Here is a 10,379-nt window from a genome sequence, read left to right as displayed (position 1 = left end):
GGGGGGGGGGGGGGGGGGGGGGGGGGGGGGGGGGGGGGGGGGGGGGGGGGGGGGGGGGGGGGGGGGGGGGGGGGGGGGGGGGGGGGGGGGGGGGGGGAGGGATACGTCTTTTTCGCCAGCTGTTTGGTAGTGTCTCGCGCGCCGCGCACTCTTCCGTGAAGCGAGTCACACTACGTCTCAAGCCGGGGAGCTGCGCGATACGTAATACAGTCGACTGATTAAGGGCCAATCTTTCTAATCTCTGGGTGAGCTCTAACCAACGATTAAGTCGCACGTCTAAACTTCGTTCTTCCTTCCAATGAAATAAATTAGGCCGATCTTATCAACGTCTCGGTAAGCTAATGATTAAGTCGTATGCTTCTTTGTTTTTCCTTCAGATTAGATAAAGACAGATTATGATTTAGTTGTTAGTCGGCGTACCGAGAGGTTAGAATAAACGGTATTAAGTGCAGCAACGCGTGTCCCCGATAGGAGAAAATGTGTCTCGTGAGAATTATATTATAGAAGAAATTCTATTGGATACGGGTGTTAAGGAAGTCATTCGATGGAAAGTGTTGCCACATTCAGTCAGTCGACTACGTGAGTCAGAGCGACCGTTGCGAGTCGTGTCGCGCGATCCGCGAGATTTTGTCGTTCTCAAAGCGTGTAATCGGTATCCCGTGGACATCGTCTTCGTTCGCACGGGTTTCTTTTCGATCGAATCGTGTCCACGCGAGTGCGTCAGTACCAAAGTCAGTGCCATGAGCTGACGATACGACGAAGTGGCCGGGAGTGCAAGACGCGAGATCGGGAAGCCATGATGAAAGAGAAAAACGACGCGAGGACACGAGCAGCGGTACGTTGCGAATTCACAGGTATGTGAAATCGTGTATTGTACACAGAGAGATTCCGACGTTTGACGTACTTGCTGATAACAAAGAGATATCCCGAGTCCAAATTTGGTCGGCATTCATAGTGTGTCATCATATGTCAAATAATTATAGCTGGATCCTTTTGATTACTTGTTAATCCATATTTATATAGCTTATACAACAAAAGATATTAGGTTTGTTCTTTTTAGTTGAACTGTCTGAACTGGTGCACACCGGTGCAGTAAGCTAGAGTGAGACAAGTATATTTTATTTCGCTCTAACCTATTGCACCGTATGCATTATTTCAAGCAGTTCAGCTAAAAAGAACAGACTTACAGATCCACAATCGAATAACGATTCATAAATACAAACCTGTAATTAATTATGCTCTTGATCAAAGACCGTAAATAATTCGCAACTATGAATTCCGGCCTTAGAGTCTAATTCCACGAATGCTGAATTTTATTTCAATAATGTTCGTTTAATGTTAATAGCACAATTTCCATCCTGAATCTAACATTTTCTTTCTGCATATGTCGTAGAGATTAATATTATTATACAAAATTTGAATTTGACTCTATTGTTGCGTTGTAATATTATTAGACAAGTAAACTATTTGCTCTTACAGTTCCTTCTTTTTCATTTCTTTTGAATCTTCAAATCTTTTTAAAATTTCTAATTCCAATTAAAAGATAATAACAAAAAATCATAGGAAAATGTAGCTTTATTGACTTAACCCAAGACTTAATGGAAGGTAAACGGTAGCAAGAACATACATAATATGCCGCGAACATACAAAAACATATATATCAAAATAAAACAACACAGCTGTGTTGTGTTTTTATTTAAGATTCTCCATGTATCCTTCAAGTTCAATGAGACTTTTGCGGAATCAATAAAATTTCGACTCGGGAAGAAACAATTTGGCAAAGCTACGTCGGGATAAATAACACTTGTATGTATATAGACGTGTGATACAATCAATATGAAACAAAAGTCTATACTACAAATCCAAGTGTGTTATTCTTAAATTATAAATATACAATTTGTTTGAAACCCTTTTTATATGTTTCTTATCGTTTTAAGTCACTTTATTTAACACGTTTAAAACGTGTAAATTATAAATGAATACGTTTAAAATATAATATGACAAAACGGTGAGAAAAGAAATGCAGTCAAAATATCACACATGATCTTACAGTAAAGGAAAGAAAATTCCATACAAAGTATAACTGAATTTTTTTCATATTATTTATTAATGAAATGTTAATAATATAAAACTGACTAATATATCAGTGCATTTTATCATATATATTTTTATCACATATATTTTATCTATATTATTCTTCTTATTATTCTCGTTTGTTTTTATGACTTTTATTATGTCTCTTTTTATTATGTCTATGACACTTTATATAATTTGACTCTTTTTATTGTGTGACTAAACTTTTTGATGACATTATTATGAGATAATAAAGTAAAAGTGTCCGGAAATGTGCCAATCCTGAACATTCTTATTGTTTTGGTCTTTAGATACGAATATTTAAATTTTTAACATACAATATATATATATATACATATATTTTCCCTATATCTCTATAGTTTAAATATTCGTATTTAAAAAACAAAGCAAGAAGAATGTCCAAGATTTGACATATGTCGTGACACATCATTGATACTTCCGCCTTACTTTAAGAGCTGCTACGGTTAATCGTGAATGTAATATAATTCTTTCGACATTCCAATTCAACGTTCTTGATCGGGGGGATGTTTATGGCCCATATTAAAAGTTATTTGAAACTCGTCTCAAGTGAGATACTCAGATTTGAACTTAGAGCCAAATGAAAGTTTTTTAAATTGAATCGCGACTACAGATATAAATTTCAATCGCAATTCAACTGAAAGACCTGGGTCTAACTCAGTATAGAAATTTGAGAATCTCACATGAGACAAGTGATAACTATTAATACAAGCCTATAACTTTTTATTAAAAAGAAAAGCAATACACGTCTATTTTGAGACGGGTGGAGATTTAATTCTGGAATACCATTTTAAATACTCGTATCTCTGCATAAGCGTGCACTTGTGTGCGACATGCATCGGGGAAAATATCTCGTAAAATATACGTACATGTATCGGAGAGAGCCGGTGCGCGCGGTCGGTGGGTGCAAAAAAATAAGCGGGGAGAGCCGGTAAAATGCTCCCGCACGCCGGCGAAGTGGAAGCACTTCTTTGAAGCACAAAGTGTGGGGTTCTCGTCCCCTCGGTTTTGAAGTCGCGAGCGCCAATTCGTTCTAACGAGATGAGCGCAAAATCTGTCACAGTCCGGGCGCTAGGGTGCTCTCGCACAGGACGTCTCAAAGAGGACGTTCGAGGCTTTCGGGTCGCCGGGGACTCACGTGAACGGTGCATCGCCACTGTCGGCGACAGAAGGGAGATCTTATCGCGGAAGTGAAAACCGCCCGTTTGCTCGCTGAAACCGCGAAGGAGTCGTCTCTTCTTCGACTCTGATGATGTTTGCGATGCTTAGGGCTCCCGCACACACGAACTCTATCGCAATCGTGAACACAAGACATGAAGCTAAAAAACCAATCGGGATATTGCTGTAGGATTCTTCTAACTAGAAGAAAATTGAAGTGACCGCTATGAGAAGAATGCAGACTGAGCAACCAAGATTTTAATCAGATGAATCCTGGTTACTTTTGCCACATGATTAAAGGAGGGTATGACTTTTAGGCGATTTGGGGGCCGCTAGGTAAACGCAAATTTCCTATTTTTTTCCGTAGAATTAAAAAATCGACCTTAAAATTACTCCAAGTAAAGGGAAAAATAATTATAGACATTTAAACGTTGATTTTCCTTGAAAATCATGCATTTTCTAACACTGCCATTTTAAATATCTTTGACTTTTTTAGAGGTGCTAAATCTCACGTTACATAGGAGACTTATTTTCTCAAAATTTGATATAAGAATATACTCTAAGCAGCAGAGAAAAAGCAGCAGTCAATCGGCCGAAATGGGCAACTAATTCCGAGCTTTGCCTTAAGCGGAGCAATTTGAGCGGCGAAAGCTACTGTATACTCGAGAAGAAGCTCCTTATATGTTTTCGTTTATTAATACCCTGTATAACCCTGAAAAAGCTGGAGTACAAAATCACTTTTGTACTATTTTGATAGTTAATATTTTTTTAATTGACTGCTGTTTTTTCTCTGCTGCTCAGAGTATACTCTCATATCATTATTAAGTTTTGAGAAAATAAGTCTCCTATGTAATATGTGAGGTTTAGCACTTCTCACACTAAAAGGTCAAAGATATTTAAAATGGCAGTGTTGGAAAATGCATGATTTTCAGAGAAAATCAACGTTTAAATACGTCTAGAACTATTTTTCCCTTTACTTGGCGTAATTTTAAGATCGATTTTTTAATTCTACGGGAAAAAATACGAAGGAAAAAATAGGAAATTTGCGTTCACTTAGCCCCAAATCGCCTAAAAGTCATATCCTCTTTTACCGACATTTCTATTTTCTTCTATAATGTACACAAAACTATAGCAAAATCCTCAATTGGTTCTTCAGCTAAGGTTTACATCTTATATTATGACAATTCGTGTGCGAAAATTCTTGATTATCTCGCGTATCCATTAAGACTAATGTTGCAATTCCAAACAGAACCGTAAGTCTCGTAACTTGTTCTCGTAAAATACGTAAAAACTTATGAGTAGATTTACAATTCTATACAATATTATGTCGTATAATTACTCATAGATATCTACGATTTCATATAATTTATGATATTTACAAGTGATCGTACGACATATGATAATGCATACAATTGTAAATCTACTCATAAATTCTTACGAATTTTACGAGAACAAGTTACGAGACTTATGATTCTGTTTAAAAGTGTAGTATAAGATTGTGACTATCGTCGAGTGGGCAATAACAAGACCATATCGAGGCGCGATTTGCGTGTTTTCGCACAAGTTCGTCAAAATGATCGTGCGATCTTGCCGCGTAGAGAAGCTATCGACGGATGTGCGAGCAGCACGGAGATTCGTATAAAATATATGTAAAATATAATCGGAATCCGCGGCACGGGGAAATGTTTTAATATCGGGAATTCGCCCTACGTGCTGCCGCAAGTGTTAGAATAATAAAATGGAAATGTTTGTAAATGTAAACGCGCGCGCGCGCGCGCGCGCGCGAGTGCTTTTAAGAGATTACATTTAAACGCTGTAATTAACTCGCCAAATTTTAAAACCTCCGCGCAATTTTTCGCGACGCATGACGATATTTACGCGAGCACGCCGCTAACACCGACCGTGAAAAACAATCGTTAACACGACTTTCTCTCTCTATTTCTCCGTCTCTCTGCCGTTCTCGGAGCTTGCGAGAATTTGGAAGAATTCGCACAGATGCGCGCGGGGTTTTGATTGGGTTCCTGTCTTTCTGTCTTCCGCTGTTCCGCCAAGGTGTGAATTCTCCTTCAGAGTAAAATGTTTCGAATCAAAACCACGCGTTTGTCGACAACGACGACAGCGACGAATTTCTCGTCTTCCACCCGCGAAACTCCGCAGTCTTCCGACAGAGAGGATACGATCGCTCTCGAAAGGGGTGGAGAGAGGAAGGGTACGTTGCGGCGTGCGAAGGGGAAGAGGCACGACGGGAAAAACGGCGTCGTAACGCGCGGTAACCGCGCGCGACGGTAATTCCAGCCTAACATCAAAATTACATACGCCGGCGCGAAACTCCAGGATTCCGGTCGGAGCTCCGGAGCAACCCGCTAGATTTACAGCGGGACTCGCACGCCCCAGCCAGGCCCGTAGTGGTAGCCAGACGGCCCGAGGGGCACCCACTATTATTAGGCCCGTCGGGGAGGTTCGCCCGGCGATTCGTACGGCGATAAATTAAACGACGCGCGGCTCACCTCGCCTTAATTTTGTTATACGACCACGTGCGCTGCCCAGCGCGCGCGCGCTCTTTCTCGCTCGCACCGTTAACGTATTTATCGCGCCGAGATTTTATTTCCGTCCTCGCGTTCTGGATTCCCGCGTGTCGACGTCGCCGCCGCGTCTCCTCCGTTGTGTCGGGATCTTTGATCGGAAATGTTACGTGAATTATGTATCGGCGGATGTATGTGACACGCGTCTGGATTTAGATTATGCGAAATTAGCACCGCACTCCACTCTCGGCACTTCGATGGTAAATTGTACTTCGATAAGTCTAGATTCGGACTCGACAATCTGGGAATAGTGGAGGCGCGAATTCCGAATTTCGACGTATAAAAATGCCGCCGCTGTCCTTTCCGATTGTTGAGGAGAAAGTACTAAGAGCGAGACTATATTTTTTTGAATGAAGACGACAAGACCGCGCACAATGCGTTTAGCTGCGAAGACGAGTCGTAGTTTCGGATTTGACGTAAGGGTCTCGCGTCGCTGGCACACTCGCCTATGAATAATGTGTCCGGAATAACGAGAGATCAGTTACATCCGAGCGAGTCTCGCGTATGCCGGAGCATACACTCGTTAACGTCCGTGCCAACGCCCGAGAGAAGGCCAATAAAGAGGAGCGAATAACAGTTTAATGGCATTTCTCTCTTACAAAGGGATCCGCGGGCGCTATATCAACTAATTCGGCCGATAGAGCGGCGGACGGTCGACCGGCACGTCATTCGCCGTCCGGAGCGTCATTCGCGTGCGCTGTACTTTGAAATCCTACTTAGCTCGCACGCGTCAATTATTACTCGCATTCGGTGCCTGTTGAATGGAACGACCAACTGTTCTGTGTCCGCGGATGTATTAAGGGATTAAGGGCTTCACACGGCCGAGAGCTCTCGACGCGACGCGACGCGAAATCGCCCTGCTGGGATCTCTTTGCCGAATTTCCTTGCTCTTTCGCAACATAACTCCATGATTCCATGATTCCTTTAACAGCTTTGCAAATGTGACATGTGGGGTACTTGTTTTTCCCCCTCCCCGCGTATCTCGGCGTCCCGGCGTGAGTTGAGCATCGCGGCTCAACCTTGTTTCCGCTCGTAATTCGGAGACCGCCACGGCCGTCATCCACGGAATCATGAAAAGCCTCTTATTATACCCGGATGCCTGCGATCTGCGGACATTCGTGACACCGATCGCCGACGCTTTGTCTCAGGCACGCGGAACTTTGCTGTTCGCGCGCGCGGAACAGAGAGAAGTTGGACAGACAGAGAGATAGAGAGAGAGAGAGAGAGAGAGAGAGAGAGAGAGGAAGGGAACGCAGCCGTAAAAAGGGCGAACAGTAAATACCTGCCATTACGTCTTATCGACTGCACGCACTTTACTAGCGGCGCGCTAAATTGCGCCGGGCATACCGACGACGATTGAGAGATACCGGGCGCGCGACAATACGTGCGTGGTCCGCCGACGTAGCTTCGCGAGGACGACAACGTGGTGGTTGATACGTGGAGATCGGGGACAGAGGGGCGGGGGGGAGGAGGAGGAAAGGGGCGGGAGAACGCGACGACAACTGCGACAACCATAGCACGAGGGGGACGAGGAGAAAGAGGAGAACGACGACGACGACGACGACGACGACGACGACGAACGTTCTCTCCTCTCCTCGCTCGTCGAGTTAATTGAATCGCGTGCGTCCGCAATCAGCCGGTCGCGCTCGCGCGTGCATTGCCGCCAGGTATTTTACCATCGGAATGGAAAAATCAGCATCAAGAACGCGGGGAACGCGAGCTCCGGACGGGGGAGAATTCAAGCTCTCTCCTTCCCCCCTGGTACCAAACCCGTGCCGTTCCACGATTTTCGAGCTTTTATTCGGTGCTTCCACGACGATTCTCCTCCACCGCCCGCCCTCCCCGTCTGCTTCCACCTCTCTATCCCTCGTCGCTCTTCTCTCGATATGTTACGATACGATGCGATACGACACGATACTCGTTGGTATCGCGCGCGCCGACAATGGCAGCACTCCGCTCCGGACGCATTGCGAAAATTCGCCGCGCCAAATTGCGTTTTTAGGGGCCTCCGCGCTCCATTCCCGATAATTCGAGGCTGCGATCCGCGCGCGCTCTCTCTCTTTTTTCTCTCCCTCTCTCTCTCTCTCTCTCTCTCTCTCTCTCTTATTCGCCCCGATACTTCGCAGCGATTTTTTTTTTCGGGCGCGAGCGGCAGCAGTTTTGCCACTCGATACCGGGTAATTCGGTCCTCTCTCACTCCCTCGGTACTTGAATGCGTCGCGCAAGTACGGAACGGAATTTCATTCTCCTCCGTACAAAAATTGATGAACGGCATATCCGAGACGGGAACGATATCGGGGAACGCTTTCGCATTCGCCTTTTCCGTTCGACTTCTTATCGGTCTCGATGAAGTTACCACCGCGGTAAAAAAAGCGCACGGAAGATACGTGGACGGTGACGCGAAACTCTCTAGCAGAGAGAAAGAGAGAAGGGAGAGCCGGGTTGCTCGCGCGTGCGCGCGATATTTTTTATACGACTGCTTTTTGGTGAAATGCGAAATAAGAGAAAAATAATAGAAAAACAACGTTGCCGAAAAATAACATCGCGCATCCCGTCCCTGTCCCCGTGGGCAAAAATAATAAAAACATCCCAACTTAGATACACGCGCGTGCAACTTGCGCATTTTGTTGATCCATCTTGTAAAAATAATAAAAATTCGACGTGAATGTTTGCATAAAATCGCGACGCAACGACGATGGGGACCGCGATGGCGAGGTAGGGAGGAGAGAGGATCATGAGAGAGGCGCGAGAGATAATCATGAGATACGCGTCTATGGAAATTCGCGCGGTGATCAATGGAGGAGAGAAAGAGGGATAGGAGGTGGATGATAAAGGGGGTAAGACATCCTTGCGGAGGCGGGGATGCACATTGTACGTGTGTCTCCATGCACGTGTTCTACTCACGTACATCTGTACGTCGTTGTACGTATAGATTTGTGTGTGTGTGTGTGTGTGTGTGTGTGTGTGGAGCTCGCGCACACGCGCGCGCTTCAGCTGCATCTGACATGCCATTGCGCGATAACCTCGAAAGTGTCTGTCCGAAGAAGTGTAGGTGGGTTTAGATGTTGCGCGATGCCATCTCTCTCTCTCTCTCTCTCTCTCTCTCTCTCTCTCTCTCTCTCTCTCTCTCTCTCTCTCTCTTGTATAACCGCGTATTCCCCGACTGTCTATTATACTTCTCGCTTTTTGCGCTCTCTTCTCGCTCGGCCATTAAACGCCGCACCGCGGCGGTGGCGGCACGTTTATAAAACTTCGCGTGCCGCCGCGGAAATGCCGCTCGTTCTCTTTCTCTCTCTCTCTCTCTCCCTTCGAAATCATGAGAATTTCAGTGCGCATTCTCGCGGCATTCGCCGAACAGTTTTGCGCCGCACAATTTATGATTTGTATGCGTCGTGTATGTATATTACATTTGCGTCGCGTGAAAAAAATGATCATCGTAGGGGAGTACTCTCCTCTCGTTTCCTCCCCTTTAATTTGCGCACTTTGCTCTGCGCGAGCAGATCTCTGTTTTATGTATACTTTATCGCGAGCTTAACCCTCACATCCTTTGGGCATCAATATTTTATTGATGTAAGCAAAAGTATTATTAGCACTCATCGAATAAATGTTTCTTAGATACTTCATTCCTCAGTGTATAATTTTTTTTTTGCGCCGTGAACCGAAAGTCCGCGATTCCGCGATATTTCGTGGATAATTCAATATTTAAAAATGGATAAGTAGAGAATAACCTGAATGTGCCAAATTAGGATTAATTAGCCGTCGCAAAATCGGCGAGATGTTCCTTCACTAATGCAGAAATTGAGGAGAGCTGGTCTTACAAAATTCACCCTTACGCCAAAGAAATCTCAGCAGACTCGCGGTTCTCCCTCGTGAATTGAGTAACACACACTCGTCGGGGAAAAATGATTTTATCAGTGTCGTATGCGCTGGTGTAAATCAGGAGATAAGATTGACGCGCGTTTACTCGGTTTTACGCGCGGAAACGCGGTCATCGAATCTAGTTATTCAGGCGCAGATAACGAGCGCGCTCGCGTGCGAGAGCGGTAACGGGTTAATATCGGCGGAATATGCAGCGCGGCGTAAAGAAAGTCCGAAGAATTAAATTTCACATATCGCTGCTTGTATGCGTCATTTATCTGAAATTTCATTTGCATGTAAATAAAGTTTTAAGCTTCAGCACGCACTTTGCTCTCGCCTTGGCGCGACAGGGATCGCTATCGTTTTTCATTTATCTTCTCCTCCTCCCCCTCCCCTCTAGTTCACGAGCAGACACGCGTAACTCGCGATCATATTAAATATTCAATTCATGAATATTTAATATGACATATAATACGGAACAATTAGATCCACGTAATAATGGTACGGCACGTCGAGCGAGAAGAAAGCCGGCCGCGACACCCGCGCGTCTTTTTGCCGACAGCGACGATCGCTTGGTTTCGCGAGTTTCACGCGTGTACCCCGGTTCAAAACACAGAGAGAGAGAGAGAGAGAGAGAGAGAGAGAGAGAGAGAGAGAGAGAGAGAGAGA

The 10,379-nt window shown here is 44.7% G+C and overlaps 2 protein-coding genes across 7 annotated transcripts in view; one reads left to right on the top strand and one right to left on the bottom strand.

The window, feature by feature from the left end:
* The window catches only part of LOC116848778, a 172,969-nt gene that overhangs the window by 102,917 nt on the left and 59,673 nt on the right, over positions 1-10,379 (top strand). The window contains exon 1 of one of the 5 annotated variants that reach the window (XM_032825245.1): positions 129-854. The exons of the other annotated variants lie outside the window; for them this stretch is intronic. The gene's annotated coding sequence lies outside the window, so the exon portion shown is untranslated. Of the gene's footprint in view, positions 1-128; positions 855-10,379 lie in introns of those variants that run through there. 5 annotated transcript variants of the gene reach the window in all.
* The window catches only part of LOC116848781, a 156,516-nt gene that overhangs the window by 111,551 nt on the left and 34,586 nt on the right, over positions 1-10,379 (bottom strand). The gene's annotated exons all lie outside the window — the stretch shown is intronic.

The sequence above is a fragment of the Odontomachus brunneus genome, unplaced genomic scaffold, assembly GCF_010583005.1.
Source record: "Odontomachus brunneus isolate Ranch 3 - 2012 unplaced genomic scaffold, Obru_v1 Obru_scaffold_100, whole genome shotgun sequence".
Taxonomy (NCBI): domain Eukaryota; kingdom Metazoa; phylum Arthropoda; class Insecta; order Hymenoptera; family Formicidae; genus Odontomachus; species Odontomachus brunneus.
The sequence above is the reverse complement of the archived record's forward strand: the minus strand, read 5'-3'. Positions and strand labels throughout refer to the sequence as shown.